This window comes from Mesoplodon bidens (assembly GCF_964165515.1).
Source record: "Mesoplodon bidens genome assembly, chromosome: 8".
NCBI lineage: Eukaryota > Metazoa > Chordata > Mammalia > Artiodactyla > Ziphiidae > Mesoplodon > Mesoplodon bidens.
In genome coordinates this window covers 62,205,657-62,228,729 of record NC_138165.1, presented here as the reverse complement: position 1 = coordinate 62,228,729, position 23,073 = coordinate 62,205,657, and positions in this window count along the sequence as shown.

The following is a 23,073-nucleotide window of genomic DNA, read 5'->3' as shown; positions in this document are numbered from 1 at the left end:
TGGCACGTTCCATTCTAAATTACAACCTACAACACGACTTCCATTGAGGCTCTGTTGCCCTAGTAACCAGATTTGGTAAAGGAGAACTGCTGCCACCTTGTGGCCGTTTCACACAACAGCAGCTTTAATCCCAGCGCTAATGGTCAGTTGATATTCAAAATAATTGCAGGCCTGTAAATGACACCTGCCCTTAAAACAAATCCTGGGGTCGTATATCGACCAAAACATTCAAAAGACGTCCATATTTCAAAACGACAGTTTCAAGAGGCATATTTTACGCACGTTTGTGTTCTGCTTCTTTTTATTGTTTTTGTTACAAAATGGGAATGGAAAAAGGCAACCCTCAGAATGGGAGGAAATATTTGCAAACGAATCAATGGACAAAGGTTTAATCTCCAATATATATAAACAGCTCATGCAGCTTAATATTCAAAAAACAAACAACCCAATACAAAAATGGGTAGAAGGTCTAAATAGACATTTCTTCAAAGAAGACACAGAGATGGCCAAGATGCACATGAAAAGCTGCTCAACATCACTAATTATTAGAGAAATGCAAGTCAAAACTACAATGAGGTATCCCCTCACACCTGTTAGAATGGGCATCGTCAGAAAATCTACAAACAACAAATGCTGGGGAGGGTGTGGACAAAAGGAACCCTCTTCCACTATTGGTGGGAATGTAAATTGATACAGTCACTATGGAGAACAGTATGGTGGTTCCTTAAAAAACTAAAAATAGAATTAACACATGATCCAGCAATCCCACTTCTGGGCATATACCCAGAGAAAACCATAAGTCAAAAAGACATAGTCACCACATTGTTCACTGCAGCACTATTTACAATAGCCAGGTAATGGAAGCAACCTAAATGCCCACAGACAGACGAATGGATAAAGATGTGGTACATATATAAAATGGAATATTACTCAGCCATACAAAGGAATGAAACTGGGTCATTTGTAGAGATGTCGATGGATCTAGAGACTGTCGAACAGAGTGAAGTAAATCAGAAAGAGAAAAACAAATATTGTATATTAATGCATATATGTGGAAGCTAGAAAAATGGTACAGATGAACCGGTTTGCAGGGCAGAAATAGAGACACAGAGGTAGAGAACAAACGTATGGACACCAAGGGGGGGAAGCCATGGTGTGGTGGTGGTGGGATGACTTGGGAGATTGGGATTGACCTGTATACATGTATATGTATGAAATAGATAACTAATAATAACCTGTTGTATAAATAAATAAATAAAATTAAATTTCAAAAAAAAATTTTTTTTTTCTTTTTTCTTTTTGCGGTATGTGGGCCTCTCACTGTTGCGGCCTCTCCCGTTGCAGAGCACAGGCTCCGGATGCGCAGGCCCAGCGGCCATGGCTCACGGGCCCAGCCGCTCCGCGGCATATGGGATCCTCCCAGACCGGGGCACGAACCCGTATCCCCTGCATCAGCAGGCGGACTCTCAACCACTGCGCCAACAGGGAGGCCCTCAAAAATTTTTTAAATAAATAAATTTTTAAAATAAAACAAGAAAGTTCTTCCCTTCACACAGATGTATTTATAGGAATGAATTATTTCCATGCTTATATCTATAAATACATAAAAGAGGAATACAATCTACCATGAAGCAAAAAAGAAAAAAAAAACAGGACCCACCAGTTATACAGAGGAAAACCCTATCAGGGCACTTGGTCCAGTGGTAAACAGTTCTGAAGTTGGTCAGAGGTGGGGAATCATCTCCAATGCAGCCAGTAGCCCCCCCGCAAGGAGCGTCCTCATTGCAAAGCTGGGGGACCGTGCCGAGGCGTCTGTGAGTAAACGTGAGCTGAGCCTCAGGCCAGCTGCTGCTGAACTGTTCCCACCCTTCCCAGGTAAAACACCTGAATACGTACAAGGACTTGAAAGCCTAGAGGAAGGGCCGTGGAGCCTCACCAGCGACAGCACGCAGGCCGACTTGGTGCCTGCAGGCCAGCCAGGATGGTCCTGGCCCCGGGCGCTCTTCTGGAAGCTTTCCATTTCCCTGCCTGAGATACACCTCCTGTCCCGGCCCCCACTGCTTTTTTCCTTCCTCACCTCTGCCCGGGGAGAAATTCCAGCGGAAGGTATGGGTGACACATCCTCTTCTTTAGCAGGTGGCATCCTGGCAACTCCTGCAGGAAGTCCAGCAGAGCCCCAATCACACCGGGCCACCCACAAAGCCGTGGCCCCTCGCTCCTTCCCACCAGCACAGCCCGAGACTGCTCATGGGGCAGAGAATATGGCGTCAGGCACAGCTGCAGGGGCTCTTGCTGCCTGGAGTGGTGTTCATATTGACCTCAACACAGGAACACCTGGGGAGGGCTGGCCAGCAGGGTCAGGCTGCCCACGTCAGCCAATCCTCACCCCTCAGGGGCTCACCTCGCGGAAAATGGACCTCGCTGAACCGGCCAGGTCCAAGGAACAGGTGTGGGCTCCTGAGAGTCAGGATAGATAAGGGACTGCAGCTCCGGCTTGTTTTCTAATCATTTTATCTGGCCCATGAGTGGGAGACAACTTCAAGAAGACCCTCTCCTAATGAGAGGAACCCAGGAGTCAGGGAGAGGATGGGTGATGGTTGGAGACAGGGGCCTGGTGCCCCGGCTGCAGTGGAAGTCTCTGGAAGACCAGGCAGAGGGAGGCCGCACAGAGTGATGCCCAGGGTCACAGACCTGTCGGAGCTGCTGTTTGTTAGATCAAGACCTGCTCTGAGGTGCTCTGTGTCAGCTCTGAGTGACAGGCGATCTCGGGTACTCTGCAATGAGGGCTATGTGCACGGTTCCTGTGTGCCCAGCCCTGCCGTGCTATCTGCTCAGGGGAGCTCCATATCCTGGGAGGGGCCTGATCACGAGACCCCATGGGCTGCTGGGTAGTTGCACAGGTGAGCTCCATAACCTTGGAGTGGCGTGACCATGAGAGCCCCGTGGGCTGATGGGTCGTTGCACAGGTGAGTTCCATAACCTGGCGTTGCCCTGACCACGAGAGCCCCGTGGGCTGCTGGGGACCTGGTAAAGGATGTCAGGACACTCAGTGAAGCCACCGAGGATATACATCCAGTAGTTCCTAATTCCTACACCCTGCTGGTCATTCTACCATCCACCAGGACATGGTATTCTGTATTAGACTTCAATGATGCCTTCTTCTGTATTCCATCGGTCCCAGAAAGGCTCTGCTGCCCTAGTAACCAGATTTGGGAATGGAGAAATGCTGCCGCCTTGTGGCCATTTCCCACAACAGCAGCTTTAAACCCAGTGCTAATGGTCACTAAATATTCACACTCACTGCAGGCCTGTGAATGACACCTGCCCTCAAAAACAATCCTGGGGTCGAAAATTGACCAAACAATTCAAAAGAGGGCAACCATCCAAGAAGACAATTTCAAGAGGTTAATTGTACTCTCCGTTTTTCTGTACGAGAAATTTAAAAGGCATGGAAAAATGCTCAACATTAGGAGTAATTAAAGATATGCAAATCCAAATTACAAAAACCTATCAGCTCACACCAGTCAGAATGGCCATCAGCAGAAATTCTGCAAACAATAAATGCTGAAGGGGTTTTGGAGAAATGCCTACCCTTGGTTCAACGTGGGACATGGTAAGAGCCAGTAATGAAAACAAAAATGAGGTGCCTTGTAAAGGTAAATACTGAGCTACGATTCAATCAAACATACCCACTGCGGGGCCTATCACCTGAGGGGATGAGAATCAAAAAGACACAGGCTGGGCTTCACTGGTGGCGCAGTGGTTGAGAGTCCGCCTGCCAATGCAGGGGACACGGGTTCATGCCCCGGTTTGGGAAGATCCCACATGCCACGTAGCGGCTGGTCCCGTGAGCTATGCCTGCTGGGCCTGCGCGTCCGGAGCCTGTGCTCTGCAATGGGAGGGTCCACGGCAGTGAGAGGCCCACGTACCGCAAAAAAAAAAAAAAAAAAAAAAAAAGACACAGGCTGGCAATCCTGCACTCCAGCAATATTTACCATAGCCAACACTTGGAAGCTACGGAAATGTCCATCAACAGAGGAATGCACAAAGAAGAAGTGGTCCATGTACACAATGGAATATGACTCCAATTTAAAAAATATATAAATTCAATTTATAAAACAAACATAAGTAAGGAGACATCAGCTTTTGGGGGCACATTCCACCCTAATATAAAACCGAGGAACACCACTGCCAGGATGGTCTGTTTCCCTAGTTACCAGATTGGGAAAAGCAGAAATGCTGCCGCCCTCTGGCCATTACCTGCAACAGCAGCTTTAAAACCTCTGCTAAGGGCCACTTCATATGCACCAGTACTGGAGGGCTGTGAATGAAACCTGCCCTCAAAATGTCTTGAGGGAGGTAATGGCCAAAGTATTTCTAAATGTCACACATACTTCACGAAAACAATTTGAAGAGGTAAGCCGTACTCACAGTTTGAAGAAAAAAAGGACATGCCAGAAAGCTCAATTTCAAGGGATTATGAGACGCATGCAAATCCAACCACAAAGTGGTATCAGCTCACACTAGTCAGAATAAACATCAGCAAAAATACTACAAACAATAAATGCTGGAAATGTTGTGGAGAATAGCATAAAGTCAACTTTAAGTGGGACGTAACCTGGTAAGAGCCACTAATGAGAACAGAATGGAGGTGCCTCTACAAGGTAAACATTTTGCTACCATATGATCCAGCAGGCCCACTCCTGGGCCTATAACCTAAGAAGACAGAATTGGAAAGACACAGGCAGGCAAATGTGCATTGCCGCAGCATTACAATAGCCATGACATGGAAGCAACCGAAAACTCCATCAACAGATGAGTGGACAAAGAAGAACTGGTACATGTACAGACAGAATATTAGCCAAGGAAAGAAAGGACACAATGCCATTTGCAGCACCGTAGATGAGTCTAGAGGTAATCACGTGACTTGTAGTAAGTCAGAAAGAGAAAGACACATATCGTATGATATCACTTAGAGGTGTTACCGAAACATTGATACCAGTGAAGATATTTCCACAGAGAAGGGCAATCACAGATTCATTAAACAAACTTATGGTTCACCAATGGAAAGGTGTGAGGATTGGATACATTAGGATATTGGGGTTAACAGGCATATACCAACACAGGTGAAATATATAATCACCAAACACCTACGGAATACCAAGAGAGGACTACTCAACATTCTGTCATAACGTACATGGGAAAAGGATCCCAGCAAGAACAGATATATGTATATGTGTGAAAGAACCACATCTTGCACACCTACAACAAGCCAAACATTGTAATCAAACTTGCTGTGATAAAAAATAAAAATTAAATTTAAAAAACGAACAAGAAGTAGTGAGACAAACTTAAGGGGCTTTTTCCTGGCACGTTCCATTCTAAATTACAACCTACAACACGACTTCCATTGAGGCTCTGTTGCCCTAGTAACCAGATTTGGTAAAGGAGAACTGCTGCCACCTTGTGGCCGTTTCACACAACAGCAGCTTTAATCCCAGCGCTAATGGTCAGTTGATATTCAAAATAATTGCAGGCCTGTAAATGACACCTGCCCTTAAAACAAATCCTGGGGTCGTATATCGACCAAAACATTCAAAAGACGTCCATATTTCAAAACGACAGTTTCAAGAGGCATATTTTACGCACGTTTGTGTTCTGCTTCTTTTTATTGTTTTTGTTACAAAATGGGAATGGAAAAAGGCAACCCTCAGAATGGGAGGAAATATTTGCAAACGAATCAATGGACAAAGGTTTAATCTCCAATATATATAAACAGCTCATGCAGCTTAATATTCAAAAAACAAACAACCCAATACAAAAATGGGTAGAAGATCTAAATAGACATTTCTTCAAAGAAGACACAGAGATGGCCAAGATGCACATGAAAAGCTGCTCAACATCACTAATTATTAGAGAAATGCAAGTCAAAACTACAATGAGGTATCCCCTCACACCTGTTAGAATGGGCATCGTCAGAAAATCTACAAACAACAAATGCTGGGGAGGGTGTGGACAAAAGGAACCCTCTTCCACTATTGGTGGGAATGTAAATTGATACAGTCACTATGGAGAACAGTATGGTGGTTCCTTAAAAAACTAAAAATAGAATTAACACATGATCCAGCAATCCCACTTCTGGGCATATACCCAGAGAAAAACATAAGTCAAAAAGACATAGTCACCACATTGTTCACTGCAGCACTATTTACAATAGCCAGGTAATGGAAGCAACCTAAATGCCCACAGACAGACGAATGGATAAAGATGTGGTACATATATAAAATGGAATATTACTCAGCCATACAAAGGAATGAAACTGGGTCATTTGTAGAGATGTCGATGGATCTAGAGACTGTCGAACAGAGTGAAGTAAATCAGAAAGAGAAAAACAAATATTGTATATTAATGCATATATGTGGAAGCTAGAAAAATGGTACAGATGAACCGGTTTGCAGGGCAGAAATAGAGACACAGAGGTAGAGAACAAACGTATGGACACCAAGGGGGGGAAGCCATGGTGTGGTGGTGGTGGGATGACTTGGGAGATTGGGATTGACCTGTATACATGTATATGTATGAAATAGATAACTAATAATAACCTGTTGTATAAATAAATAAATAAAATTAAATTTCAAAAATTTTTTTTTTCTTTTTTCTTTTTGCGGTATGTGGGCCTCTCACTGTTGCGGCCTCTCCCGTTGCAGAGCACAGGCTCCGGATGCACAGGCCCAGCGGCCATGGCTCACGGGCCCAGCCGCTCCGCGGCATATGGGATCCTCCCAGACCGGGGCACGAACCCGTATCCCCTGCATCAGCAGGCGGACTCTCAACCACTGCGCCAACAGGGAGGCCCTCAAAAATTTTTTAAATAAATAAATTTTTAAAATAAAACAAGAAAGTTCTTCCCTTCACACAGATGTATTTATAGGAATGAATTATTTCCATGCTTATATCTATAAATACATAAAAGAGGAATACAATCTACCATGAAGCAAAAAAGAAAAAAAAAACAGGACCCACCAGTTATACAGAGGAAAACCCTATCAGGGCACTTGGTCCAGTGGTAAACAGTTCTGAAGTTGGTCAGAGGTGGGGAATCATCTCCAATGCAGCCAGTAGCCCCCCCGCAAGGAGCGTCCTCATTGCAAAGCTGGGGGACCGTGCCGAGGCGTCTGTGAGTAAACGTGAGCTGAGCCTCAGGCCAGCTGCTGCTGAACTGTTCCCACCCTTCCCAGGTAAAACACCTGAATACGTACAAGGACTTGAAAGCCTAGAGGAAGGGCCGTGGAGCCTCACCAGCGACAGCACGCAGGCCGACTTGGTGCCTGCAGGCCAGCCAGGATGGTCCTGGCCCCGGGCGCTCTTCTGGAAGCTTTCCATTTCCCTGCCTGAGATACACCTCCTGTCCCGGCCCCCACTGCTTTTTTCCTTCCTCACCTCTGCCCGGGGAGAAATTCCAGCGGAAGGTATGGGTGACACATCCTCTTCTTTAGCAGGTGGCATCCTGGCAACTCCTGCAGGAAGTCCAGCAGAGCCCCACTCACACCGGGCCACCCACAAAGCCGTGGCCCCTCGCTCCTTCCCACCAGCACAGCCCGAGACTGCTCATGGGGCAGAGAATATGGCGTCAGGCACAGCTGCAGGGGCTCTTGCTGCCTGGAGTGGTGTTCATATTGACCTCAACACAGGAACACCTGGGGAGGGCTGGCCAGCAGGGTCAGGCTGCCCACGTCAGCCAATCCTCACCCCTCAGGGGCTCACCTCGCGGAAAATGGACCTCGCTGAACCGGCCAGGTCCAAGGAACAGGTGTGGGCTCCTGAGAGTCAGGATAGATAAGGGACTGCAGCTCCGGCTTGTTTTCTAATCATTTTATCTGGCCCATGAGTGGGAGACAACTTCAAGAAGACCCTCTCCTAATGAGAGGAACCCAGGAGTCAGGGAGAGGATGGGTGATGGTTGGAGACAGGGGCCTGGTGCCCCGGCTGCAGTGGAAGTCTCTGGAAGACCAGGCAGAGGGAGGCCGCACAGAGTGATGCCCAGGGTCACAGACCTGTCGGAGCTGCTGTTTGTTAGATCAAGACCTGCTCTGAGGTGCTCTGTGTCAGCTCTGAGTGACAGGCGATCTCGGGTACTCTGCAATGAGGGCTATGTGCACGGTTCCTGTGTGCCCAGCCCTGCCGTGGTATCTGCTCAGGGGAGCTCCATATCCTGGGAGGGGCCTGATCACGAGACCCCATGGGCTGCTGGGTAGTTGCATAGGTGAGCTCCATAACCTTGGAGTGGCGTGACCATGAGAGCCCCGTGGGCTGATGGGTACTTGCACAGGTGAGTTCCATAACCTGGCGTTGCCCTGACCACGAGAGCCCCGTGGGCTGCTGGGGACCTGGTAAAGGATGTCAGGACACTCAGTGAAGCCACCGAGGATATACATCCAGTAGTTCCTAATTCCTACACCCTGCTGGTCATTCTACCATCCACCAGGACATGGTATTCTGTATTAGACTTCAATGATGCCTTCTTCTGTATTCCATTGGTCCCAGAAAGGCTCTGCTGCCCTAGCAACCAGATTTGGGAATGGAGAAATGCTGCCGCCTTGTGGCCATTTCCCACAACAGCAGCTTTAAACCCAGTGCTAATGGTCACTAAATATTCACACTCACTGCAGGCCTGTGAATGACACCTGCCCTCAAAAACAATCCTGGGGTCGAAAATTGACCAAACAATTCAAAAGAGGGCAACCATCCAAGAAGACAATTTCAAGAGGTTAATTGTACTCTCCGTTTTTCTGTACGAGAAATTTAAAAGGCATGGAAAAATGCTCAACATTAGGAGTAATTAAAGATATGCAAATCCAAATTACAAAAACCTATCAGCTCACACCAGTCAGAATGGCCATCAGCAGAAATTCTGCAAACAATAAATGCTGAAGGGGTTTTGGAGAAATGCCTACCCTTGGTTCAACGTGGGACATGGTAAGAGCCAGTAATGAAAACAAAAATGAGGTGCCTTGTAAAGGTAAATACTGAGCTACGATTCAATCAAACATACCCACTGCGGGGCCTATCACCTGAGGGGATGAGAATCAAAAAGACACAGGCTGGGCTTCACTGGTGGCGCAGTGGTTGAGAGTCCGCCTGCCAATGCAGGGGACACGGGTTCATGCCCCGGTTTGGGAAGATCCCACGTGCCACGTAGCGGCTGGTCCCGTGAGCTATGCCTGCTGGGCCTGCGCGTCCGGAGCCTGTGCTCTGCAATGGGAGGGTCCACGGCAGTGAGAGGCCCACGTACCGCAAAAAAAAAAAAAAAAAAAAAGACACAGGCTGGCAATCCTGCACTCCAGCAATATTTACCATAGCCAACACTTGGAAGCTACGGAAATGTCCATCAACAGAGGAATGCACAAAGAAGAAGTGGTCCATGTACACAATGGAATATGACTCCAATTTAAAAAATATATAAATTCAATTTATAAAACAAACATAAGTAAGGAGACATCAGCTTTTGGGGGCACATTCCACCCTAATATAAAACCGAGGAACACCACTGCCAGGATGGTCTGTTTCCCTAGTTACCAGATTGGGAAAAGCAGAAATGCTGCCGCCCTCTGGCCATTACCTGCAACAGCAGCTTTAAAACCTCTGCTAAGGGCCACTTCATATGCACCAGTACTGGAGGGCTGTGAATGAAACCTGCCCTCAAAATGTCTTGAGGGAGGTAATGGCCAAAGTATTTCTAAATGTCACACATACTTCACGAAAACAATTTGAAGAGGTAAGCCGTACTCACAGTTTGAAGAAAAAAAGGACATGCCAGAAAGCTCAATTTCAAGGGATTATGAGACGCATGCAAATCCAACCACAAAGTGGTATCAGCTCACACTAGTCAGAATAAACATCAGCAAAAATACTACAAACAATAAATGCTGGAAATGTTGTGGAGAATAGCATAAAGTCAACTTTAAGTGGGACGTAACCTGGTAAGAGCCACTAATGAGAACAGAATGGAGGTGCCTCTACAAGGTAAACATTTTGCTACCATATGATCCAGCAGGCCCACTCCTGGGCCTATAACCTAAGAAGACAGAATTGGAAAGACACAGGCAGGCAAATGTGCATTGCCGCAGCATTACAATAGCCATGACATGGAAGCAACCGAAAACTCCATCAACAGATGAGTGGACAAAGAAGAACTGGTACATGTACAGACAGAATATTAGCCAAGGAAAGAAAGGACACAATGCCATTTGCAGCACCGTAGATGAGTCTAGAGGTAATCACGTGACTTGTAGTAAGTCAGAAAGAGAAAGACACATATCGTATGATATCACTTAGAGGTGTTACCGAAACATTGATACCAGTGAAGATATTTCCACAGAGAAGGGCAATCACAGATTCATTAAACAAACTTATGGTTCACCAATGGAAAGGTGTGAGGATTGGATACATTAGGATATTGGGGTTAACAGGCATATACCAACACAGGTGAAATATATAATCACCAAACACCTACGGAATACCAAGAGAGGACTACTCAACATTCTGTCATAACGTACATGGGAAAAGGATCCCAGCAAGAACAGATATATGTATATGTGTGAAAGAACCACATCTTGCACACCTACAACAAGCCAAACATTGTAATCAAACTTGCTGTGATAAAAAATAAAAATTAAATTTAAAAAACGAACAAGAAGTAGTGAGACAAACTTAAGGGGCTTTTTCCTGGCACGTTCCATTCTAAATTACAACCTACAACACGACTTCCATTGAGGCTCTGTTGCCCTAGTAACCAGATTTGGTAAAGGAGAACTGCTGCCACCTTGTGGCCGTTTCACACAACAGCAGCTTTAATCCCAGCGCTAATGGTCAGTTGATATTCAAAATAATTGCAGGCCTGTAAATGACACCTGCCCTTAAAACAAATCCTGGGGTCGTATATCGACCAAAACATTCAAAAGACGTCCATATTTCAAAACGACAGTTTCAAGAGGCATATTTTACGCACGTTTGTGTTCTGCTTCTTTTTATTGTTTTTGTTACAAAATGGGAATGGAAAAAGGCAACCCTCAGAATGGGAGGAAATATTTGCAAACGAATCAATGGACAAAGGTTTAATCTCCAATATATATAAACAGCTCATGCAGCTTAATATTCAAAAAACAAACAACCCAATACAAAAATGGGTAGAAGGTCTAAATAGACATTTCTTCAAAGAAGACACAGAGATGGCCAAGATGCACATGAAAAGCTGCTCAACATCACTAATTATTAGAGAAATGCAAGTCAAAACTACAATGAGGTATCCCCTCACACCTGTTAGAATGGGCATCGTCAGAAAATCTACAAACAACAAATGCTGGGGAGGGTGTGGACAAAAGGAACCCTCTTCCACTATTGGTGGGAATGTAAATTGATACAGTCACTATGGAGAACAGTATGGTGGTTCCTTAAAAAACTAAAAATAGAATTAACACATGATCCAGCAATCCCACTTCTGGGCATATACCCAGAGAAAACCATAAGTCAAAAAGACATAGTCACCACATTGTTCACTGCAGCACTATTTACAATAGCCAGGTAATGGAAGCAACCTAAATGCCCACAGACAGACGAATGGATAAAGATGTGGTACATATATAAAATGGAATATTACTCAGCCATACAAAGGAATGAAACTGGGTCATTTGTAGAGATGTCGATGGATCTAGAGACTGTCGAACAGAGTGAAGTAAATCAGAAAGAGAAAAACAAATATTGTATATTAATGCATATATGTGGAAGCTAGAAAAATGGTACAGATGAACCGGTTTGCAGGGCAGAAATAGAGACACAGAGGTAGAGAACAAACGTATGGACATCAAGGGGGGGAAGCCATGGTGTGGTGGTGGTGGGATGACTTGGGAGATTGGGATTGACCTGTATACATGTATATGTATGAAATAGATAACTAATAATAACCTGTTGTATAAATAAATAAATAAAATTAAATTTCAAAAAAAAATTTTTTTTTTCTTTTTTCTTTTTGCGGTATGTGGGCCTCTCACTGTTGCGGCCTCTCCCGTTGCAGAGCACAGGCTCCGGATGCGCAGGCCCAGCGGCCATGGCTCACGGGCCCAGCCGCTCCGCGGCATATGGGATCCTCCCAGACCGGGGCACGAACCCGTATCCCCTGCATCAGCAGGCGGACTCTCAACCACTGCGCCAACAGGGAGGCCCTCAAAAATTTTTTAAATAAATAAATTTTTAAAATAAAACAAGAAAGTTCTTCCCTTCACACAGATGTATTTATAGGAATGAATTATTTCCATGCTTATATCTATAAATACATAAAAGAGGAATACAATCTACCATGAAGCAAAAAAGAAAAAAAAAACAGGACCCACCAGTTATACAGAGGAAAACCCTATCAGGGCACTTGGTCCAGTGGTAAACAGTTCTGAAGTTGGTCAGAGGTGGGGAATCATCTCCAATGCAGCCAGTAGCCCCCCCGCAAGGAGCGTCCTCATTGCAAAGCTGGGGGACCGTGCCGAGGCGTCTGTGAGTAAACGTGAGCTGAGCCTCAGGCCAGCTGCTGCTGAACTGTTCCCACCCTTCCCAGGTAAAACACCTGAATACGTACAAGGACTTGAAAGCCTAGAGGAAGGGCCGTGGAGCCTCACCAGCGACAGCACGCAGGCCGACTTGGTGCCTGCAGGCCAGCCAGGATGGTCCTGGCCCCGGGCGCTCTTCTGGAAGCTTTCCATTTCCCTGCCTGAGATACACCTCCTGTCCCGGCCCCCACTGCTTTTTTCCTTCCTCACCTCTGCCCGGGGAGAAATTCCAGCGGAAGGTATGGGTGACACATCCTCTTCTTTAGCAGGTGGCATCCTGGCAACTCCTGCAGGAAGTCCAGCAGAGCCCCAATCACACCGGGCCACCCACAAAGCCGTGGCCCCTCGCTCCTTCCCACCAGCACAGCCCGAGACTGCTCATGGGGCAGAGAATATGGCGTCAGGCACAGCTGCAGGGGCTCTTGCTGCCTGGAGTGGTGTTCATATTGACCTCAACACAGGAACACCTGGGGAGGGCTGGCCAGCAGGGTCAGGCTGCCCACGTCAGCCAATCCTCACCCCTCAGGGGCTCACCTCGCGGAAAATGGACCTCGCTGAACCGGCCAGGTCCAAGGAACAGGTGTGGGCTCCTGAGAGTCAGGATAGATAAGGGACTGCAGCTCCGGCTTGTTTTCTAATCATTTTATCTGGCCCATGAGTGGGAGACAACTTCAAGAAGACCCTCTCCTAATGAGAGGAACCCAGGAGTCAGGGAGAGGATGGGTGATGGTTGGAGACAGGGGCCTGGTGCCCCGGCTGCAGTGGAAGTCTCTGGAAGACCAGGCAGAGGGAGGCCGCACAGAGTGATGCCCAGGGTCACAGACCTGTCGGAGCTGCTGTTTGTTAGATCAAGACCTGCTCTGAGGTGCTCTGTGTCAGCTCTGAGTGACAGGCGATCTCGGGTACTCTGCAATGAGGGCTATGTGCACGGTTCCTGTGTGCCCAGCCCTGCCGTGGTATCTGCTCAGGGGAGCTCCATATCCTGGGAGGGGCCTGATCACGAGACCCCATGGGCTGCTGGGTAGTTGCATAGGTGAGCTCCATAACCTTGGAGTGGCGTGACCATGAGAGCCCCGTGGGCTGATGGGTACTTGCACAGGTGAGTTCCATAACCTGGCGTTGCCCTGACCACGAGAGCCCCGTGGGCTGCTGGGGACCTGGTAAAGGATGTCAGGACACTCAGTGAAGCCACCGAGGATATACATCCAGTAGTTCCTAATTCCTACACCCTGCTGGTCATTCTACCATCCAGCAGGACATGGTATTCTGTATTAGACTTCAATGATGCCTTCTTCTGTATTCCATCGGTCCCAGAAAGGCTCTGCTGCCCTAGCAACCAGATTTGGGAATGGAGAAATGCTGCCGCCTTGTGGCCATTTCCCACAACAGCAGCTTTAAACCCAGTGCTAATGGTCACTAAATATTCACACTCACTGCAGGCCTGTGAATGACACCTGCCCTCAAAAACAATCCTGGGGTCGAAAATTGACCAAACAATTCAAAAGAGGGCAACCATCCAAGAAGACAATTTCAAGAGGTTAATTGTACTCTCCGTTTTTCTGTACGAGAAATTTAAAAGGCATGGAAAAATGCTCAACATTAGGAGTAATTAAAGATATGCAAATCCAAATTACAAAAACCTATCAGCTCACACCAGTCAGAATGGCCATCAGCAGAAATTCTGCAAACAATAAATGCTGAAGGGGTTTTGGAGAAATGCCTACCCTTGGTTCAACGTGGGACATGGTAAGAGCCAGTAATGAAAACAAAAATGAGGTGCCTTGTAAAGGTAAATACTGAGCTACGATTCAATCAAACATACCCACTGCGGGGCCTATCACCTGAGGGGATGAGAATCAAAAAGACACAGGCTGGGCTTCACTGGTGGCGCAGTGGTTGAGAGTCCGCCTGCCAATGCAGGGGACACGGGTTCATGCCCCGGTTTGGGAAGATCCCACGTGCCACGTAGCGGCTGGTCCCGTGAGCTATGCCTGCTGGGCCTGCGCGTCCGGAGCCTGTGCTCTGCAATGGGAGGGTCCACGGCAGTGAGAGGCCCACGTACCGCAAAAAAAAAAAAAAAAAAAAAAAAAGACACAGGCTGGCAATCCTGCACTCCAGCAATATTTACCATAGCCAACACTTGGAAGCTACGGAAATGTCCATCAACAGAGGAATGCACAAAGAAGAAGTGGTCCATGTACACAATGGAATATGACTCCAATTTAAAAAATATATAAATTCAATTTATAAAACAAACATAAGTAAGGAGACATCAGCTTTTGGGGGCACATTCCACCCTAATATAAAACCGAGGAACACCACTGCCAGGATGGTCTGTTTCCCTAGTTACCAGATTGGGAAAAGCAGAAATGCTGCCGCCCTCTGGCCATTACCTGCAACAGCAGCTTTAAAACCTCTGCTAAGGGCCACTTCATATGCACCAGTACTGGAGGGCTGTGAATGAAACCTGCCCTCAAAATGTCTTGAGGGAGGTAATGGCCAAAGTATTTCTAAATGTCACACATACTTCACGAAAACAATTTGAAGAGGTAAGCCGTACTCACAGTTTGAAGAAAAAAAGGACATGCCAGAAAGCTCAATTTCAAGGGATTATGAGACGCATGCAAATCCAACCACAAAGTGGTATCAGCTCACACTAGTCAGAATAAACATCAGCAAAAATACTACAAACAATAAATGCTGGAAATGTTGTGGAGAATAGCATAAAGTCAACTTTAAGTGGGACGTAACCTGGTAAGAGCCACTAATGAGAACAGAATGGAGGTGCCTCTACAAGGTAAACATTTTGCTACCATATGATCCAGCAGGCCCACTCCTGGGCCTATAACCTAAGAAGACAGAATTGGAAAGACACAGGCAGGCAAATGTGCATTGCCGCAGCATTACAATAGCCATGACATGGAAGCAACCGAAAACTCCATCAACAGATGAGTGGACAAAGAAGAACTGGTACATGTACAGACAGAATATTAGCCAAGGAAAGAAAGGACACAATGCCATTTGCAGCACCGTAGATGAGTCTAGAGGTAATCACGTGACTTGTAGTAAGTCAGAAAGAGAAAGACACATATCGTATGATATCACTTAGAGGTGTTACCGAAACATTGATACCAGTGAAGATATTTCCACAGAGAAGGGCAATCACAGATTCATTAAACAAACTTATGGTTCACCAATGGAAAGGTGTGAGGATTGGATACATTAGGATATTGGGGTTAACAGGCATATACCAACACAGGTGAAATATATAATCACCAAACACCTACGGAATACCAAGAGAGGACTACTCAACATTCTGTCATAACGTACATGGGAAAAGGATCCCAGCAAGAACAGATATATGTATATGTGTGAAAGAACCACATCTTGCACACCTACAACAAGCCAAACATTGTAATCAAACTTGCTGTGATAAAAAATAAAAATTAAATTTAAAAAACGAACAAGAAGTAGTGAGACAAACTTAAGGGGCTTTTTCCTGGCACGTTCCATTCTAAATTACAACCTACAACACGACTTCCATTGAGGCTCTGTTGCCCTAGTAACCAGATTTGGTAAAGGAGAACTGCTGCCACCTTGTGGCCGTTTCACACAACAGCAGCTTTAATCCCAGCGCTAATGGTCAGTTGATATTCAAAATAATTGCAGGCCTGTAAATGACACCTGCCCTTAAAACAAATCCTGGGGTCGTATATCGACCAAAACATTCAAAAGACGTCCATATTTCAAAACGACAGTTTCAAGAGGCATATTTTACGCACGTTTGTGTTCTGCTTCTTTTTATTGTTTTTGTTACAAAATGGGAATGGAAAAAGGCAACCCTCAGAATGGGAGGAAATATTTGCAAACGAATCAATGGACAAAGGTTTAATCTCCAATATATATAAACAGCTCATGCAGCTTAATATTCAAAAAACAAACAACCCAATACAAAAATGGGTAGAAGGTCTAAATAGACATTTCTTCAAAGAAGACACAGAGATGGCCAAGATGCACATGAAAAGCTGCTCAACATCACTAATTATTAGAGAAATGCAAGTCAAAACTACAATGAGGTATCCCCTCACACCTGTTAGAATGGGCATCGTCAGAAAATCTACAAACAACAAATGCTGGGGAGGGTGTGGACAAAAGGAACCCTCTTCCACTATTGGTGGGAATGTAAATTGATACAGTCACTATGGAGAACAGTATGGTGGTTCCTTAAAAAACTAAAAATAGAATTAACACATGATCCAGCAATCCCACTTCTGGGCATATACCCAGAGAAAACCATAAGTCAAAAAGACATAGTCACCACATTGTTCACTGCAGCACTATTTACAATAGCCAGGTAATGGAAGCAACCTAAATGCCCACAGACAGACGAATGGATAAAGATGTGGTACATATATAAAATGGAATATTACTCAGCCATACAAAGGAATGAAACTGGGTCATTTGTAGAGATGTCGATGGATCTAGAGACTGTCGAACAGAGTGAAGTAAATCAGAAAGAGAAAAACAAATATTGTATATTAATGCATATATGTGGAAGCTAGAAAAATGGTACAGATGAACCGGTTTGCAGGGCAGAAATAGAGACACAGAGGTAGAGAACAAACGTATGGACACCAAGGGGGGGAAGCCATGGTGTGGTGGTGGTGGGATGACTTGGGAGATTGGGATTGACCTGTATACATGTATATGTATGAAATAGATAACTAATAATAACCTGTTGTATAAATAAATAAATAAAATAAAATTTCAAAAATTTTTAAAATAAATAAATTTTTAAAATAAAACAAGAAAGTTCTTCCCTTCACACAGATGTATTTATAGGAATGAATTATTTCCATGCTTATATCTATAAATACATAAAAGAGGAATACAATCTACCATGAAGCAAAAAAGAAAAAAAAACAGGACCCACCAGTTATACAGAGGAAAACCCTATCAGGGCACTTGGTCCAGTGGTAAACAGTTCTGAAGTTGGTCAGAGGTGAGGAATCATCTCCAATGCAGCCAGTAGCCCCCCCGCAAGGAGCGTCCTCATTGCAAAGCTGGGGGACCGTGCCGAGGCGTCTGTGAGTAAACGTGAGCTGAGCCTCAGGCCAGCTGCTGCTGAACTGTTCCCACCCTTCCCAGGTAAAACACCTGAATACGTACAAGGACTTGAAAGCCTAGAGGAAGGGCCGTGGAGCCTCACCAGCGACAGCACGCAGGCCGACTTGGTGCCTGCAGGCCAGCCAGGATGGTCCTGGCCCCGGGCGCTCTTCTGGAAGCTTTCCATTTCCCTGCCTGAGATACACCTCCTGTCCCGGCCCCCACTGCTTTTTTCCTTCCTCACCTCTGCCCGGGGAGAAATTCCAGCGGAAGGTATGGGTGACACATCCTCTTCTTTAGCAGGTGGCATCCTGGCAACTCCTGCAGAAAGTCCAGCAGAGCCCCAATCACACCGGGCCACCCACAAAGCCGTGGCCCCTCGCTCCTTCCCACCAGCACAGCCCGAGACTGCTCATGGGGCAGAGAATATGGCGTCAGGCACAGCTGCAGGGGCTCTTGCTGCCTGGAGTGGTGTTCATATTGACCTCAACACAGGAACACCTGGGGAGGGCTGGCCAGCAGGGTCAGGCTGCCCACGTCAGCCAATCCTCACCCCTCAGGGGCTCACCTCGCGGAAAATGGACCTCGCTGAACCGGCCAGGTCCAAGGAACAGGTGTGGGCTCCTGAGAGTCAGGATAGATAAGGGACTGCAGCTCCGGCTTGTTTTCTAATCATTTTATCTGGCCCATGAGTGGGAGACAACTTCAAGAAGACCCTCTCCTAATGAGAGGAACCCAGGAGTCAGGGAGAGGATGGGTGATGGTTGGAGACAGGGGCCTGGTGCCCCGGCTGCAGTGGAAGTCTCTGGAAGACCAGGCAGAGGGAGGCCGCACAGAGTGATGCCCAGGGTCACAGACCTGTCGGAGCTGCTGTTTGTTAGATCAAGACCTGCTCTGAGGTGCTCTGTGTCAGCTCTGAGTGACAGGCGATCTCGGGTACTCTGCAATGAGGGCTATGTGCACGGTTCCTGTGTGCCCAGCCCTGCCGTGCTATCTGCTCAGGGGAGCTCCATATCCTGGGAGGGGCCTGATCACAAGACCCCATGGGCTGCTGGGTAGTTGCACAGGTGAGCTCCATAACCTTGGAGTGGCGTGACCATGAGAGCCCCGTGGGCTGATGGGTACTTGCACAGGTGAGTTCCATAACCTGGCGTTGCCCTGACCACGAGAGCCCCGTGGGCTGCTGGGGACCTGGTAAAGGATGTCAGGACACTCAGTGAAGCCACCGAGGATATACATCCAGTAGTTCCTAATTCCTACACCCTGCTGGTCATTCTACCATCCACCAGGACATGGTATTCTGTATTAGACTTCAATGATGCCTTCTTCTGTATTCCATCGGTCCCAGAAAGGCTCTGCTGCCCTAGCAACCAGATTTGGGAATGGAGAAATGCTGCCGCCTTGTGGCCATTTCCCACAACAGCAGCTTTAAACCCAGTGCTAATGGTCACTAAATATTCACACTCACTGCAGGCCTGTGAATGACACCTGCCCTCAAAAACAATCCTGGGGTCGAAAATTGACCAAACAATTCAAAAGAGGGCAACCATCCAAGAAGACAATTTCAAGAGGTTAATTGTACTCTCCGTTTTTCTGTACGAGAAATTTAAAAGGCATGGAAAAATGCTCAACATTAGGAGTAATTAAAGATATGCAAATCCAAATTACAAAAACCTATCAGCTCACACCAGTCAGAATGGCCATCAGCAGAAATTCTGCAAACAATAAATGCTGAAGGGGTTTTGGAGAAATGCCTACCCTTGGTTCAACGTGGGACATGGTAAGAGCCAGTAATGAAAACAAAAATGAGGTGCCTTGTAAAGGTAAATACTGAGCTACGATTCAATCAAACATACCCACTGCGGGGCCTATCACCTGAGGGGATGAGAATCAAAAAGACACAGGCTGGGCTTCACTGGTGGCGCAGTGGTTGAGAGTCCGCCTGCCAATGCAGGGGACACGGGTTCATGCCCCGGTTTGGGAAGATCCCACGTGCCACGTAGCGGCTGGTCCCGTGAGCTATGCCTGCTGGGCCTGCGCGTCCGGAGCCTGTGCTCTGCAATGGGAGGGTCCACGGCAGTGAGAGGCCCACGTACCGCAAAAAAAAAAAAAAAAAAAGACACAGGCTGGCAATCCTGCACTCCAGCAATATTTACCATAGCCAACACTTGGAAGCTACGAAAATGTCCATCAACAGAGGAATGCACAAAGAAGAAGTGGTCCATGTACACAATGGAATATGACTCCAATTTAAAAAATATATAAATTCAATTTATAAAACAAACATAAGTAAGGAGACATCAGCTTTTGGGGGCACATTCCACCCTAATATAAAACCGAGGAACACCACTGCCAGGATGGTCTGTTTCCCTAGTTACCGGATTGGGAAAAGCAGAAATGCTGCCGCCCTCTGGCCATTACCTGCAACAGCAGCTTTAAAACCTCTGCTAAGGGCCACTTCATATGCACCAGTACTGGAGGGCTGTGAATGAAACCTGCCCTCAAACTGTCTTGAGGGAGGTAATGGCCAAAGTATTTCTAAATGTCACACATACTTCACGAAAACAATTTGAAGAGGTAAGCCGTACTCACAGTTTGAAGAAAAAAAGGACATGCCAGAAAGCTCAATTTCAAGGGATTATGAGACGCATGCAAATCCAACCACAAAGTGGTATCAGCTCACACTAGTCAGAATAAACATCAGCAAAAATACTACAAACAATAAATGCTGGAAATGTTGTGGAGAATAGCATAAAGTCAACTTTAAGTGGGACGTAACCTGGTAAGAGCCACTAATGAGAACAGAATGGAGGTGCCTCTACAAGGTAAACATTTTGCTACCATATGATCCAGCAGGCCCACTCCTGGGCCTATAACCTAAGAAGACAGAATTGGAAAGACACAGGCAGGCAAATGTGCATTGCCGCAGCATTACAATAGCCATGACATGGAAGCAACCGAAAACTCCATCAACAGATGAGTGGACAAAGAAGAACTGGTACATGTACAGACAGAATATTAGCCAAGGAAAGAAAGGACACAATGCCATTTGCAGCACCGTAGATGAGTCTAGAGGTAATCACGTGACTTGTAGTAAGTCAGAAAGAGAAAGACACATATCGTATGATATCACTTAGAGGTGTTACCGAAACATTGATACCAGTGAAGATATTTCCACAGAGAAGGGCAATCACAGATTCATTAAACAAACTTATGGTTCACCAATGGAAAGGTGTGAGGATTGGATACATTAGGATATTGGGGTTAACAGGCATATACCAACACAGGTGAAATATATAATCACCAAACACCTACGGAATACCAAGAGAGGACTACTCAACATTCTGTCATAACGTACATGGGAAAAGGATCCCAGCAAGAACAGATATATGTATATGTGTGAAAGAACCACATCTTGCACACCTACAACAAGCCAAACATTGTAATCAAACTTGCTGTGATAAAAAATAAAAATTAAATTTAAAAAACGAACAAGAAGTAGTGAGACAAACTTAAGGGGCTTTTTCCTGGCACGTTCCATTCTAAATTACAACCTACAACACGACTTCCATTGAGGCTCTGTTGCCCTAGTAACCAGATTTGGTAAAGGAGAACTGCTGCCACCTTGTGGCCGTTTCACACAACAGCAGCTTTAATCCCAGCGCTAATGGTCAGTTGATATTCAAAATAATTGCAGGCCTGTAAATGACACCTGCCCTTAAAACAAATCCTGGGGTCGTATATCGACCAAAACATTCAAAAGACGTCCATATTTCAAAACGACAGTTTCAAGAGGCATATTTTACGCACGTTTGTGTTCTGCTTCTTTTTATTGTTTTTGTTACAAAATGGGAATGGAAAAAGGCAACCCTCAGAATGGGAGGAAATATTTGCAAACGAATCAATGGACAAAGGTTTAATCTCCAATATATATAAACAGCTCATGCAGCTTAATATTCAAAAAACAAACAACCCAATACAAAAATGGGTAGAAGGTCTAAATAGACATTTCTTCAAAGAAGACACAGAGATGGCCAAGATGCACATGAAAAGCTGCTCAACATCACTAATTATTAGAGAAATGCAAGTCAAAACTACAATGAGGTATCCCCTCACACCTGTTAGAATGGGCATCGTCAGAAAATCTACAAACAACAAATGCTGGGGAGGGTGTGGACAAAAGGAACCCTCTTCCACTATTGGTGGGAATGTAAATTGATACAGTCACTATGGAGAACAGTATGGTGGTTCCTTAAAAAACTAAAAATAGAATTAACACATGATCCAGCAATCCCACTTCTGGGCATATACCCAGAGAAAACCATAAGTCAAAAAGACATAGTCACCACATTGTTCACTGCAGCACTATTTACAATAGCCAGGTAATGGAAGCAAACTAAATGCCCACAGACAGACGAATGGATAAAGATGTGGTACATATATAAAATGGAATATTACTCAGCCATACAAAGGAATGAAACTGGGTCATTTGTAGAGATGTCGATGGATCTAGAGACTGTCGAACAGAGTGAAGTAAATCAGAAAGAGAAAAACAAATATTGTATATTAATGCATATATGTGGAAGCTAGAAAAATGGTACAGATGAACCGGTTTGCAGGGCAGAAATAGAGACACAGAGGTAGAGAACAAACGTATGGACACCAAGGTGGGGAAGCCATGGTGTGGTGGTGGTGGGATGACTTGGGAGATTGGGATTGACCTGTATACATGTATATGTATGAAATAGATAACTAATAATAACCTGTTGTATAAATAAATAAATAAAATTAAATTTCAAAAATTTTTAAAATAAATAAATTTTTAAAATAAAACAAGAAAGTTCTTCCCTTCACACAGATGTATTTATAGGAATGAATTATTTCCATGCTTATATCTATAAATACATAAAAGAGGAATACAATCTACCATGAAGCAAAAAAGAAAAAAAAACAGGACCCACCAGTTATACAGAGGAAAACCCTATCAGGGCACTTGGTCCAGTGGTAAACAGTTCTGAAGTTGGTCAGAGGTGGGGAATCATCTCCAATGCAGCCAGTAGCCCCCCCGCAAGGAGCGTCCTCATTGCAAAGCTGGGGGACCGTGCCGAGGCGTCTGTGAGTAAACGTGAGCTGAGCCTCAGGCCAGCTGCTGCTGAACTGTTCCCACCCTTCCCAGGTAAAACACCTGAATACGTACAAGGACTTGAAAGCCTAGAGGAAGGGCCGTGGAGCCTCACCAGCGACAGCACGCAGGCCGACTTGGTGCCTGCAGGCCAGCCAGGATGGTCCTGGCCCCGGGCGCTCTTCTGGAAGCTTTCCATTTCCCTGCCTGAGATACACCTCCTGTCCCGGCCCCCACTGCTTTTTTCCTTCC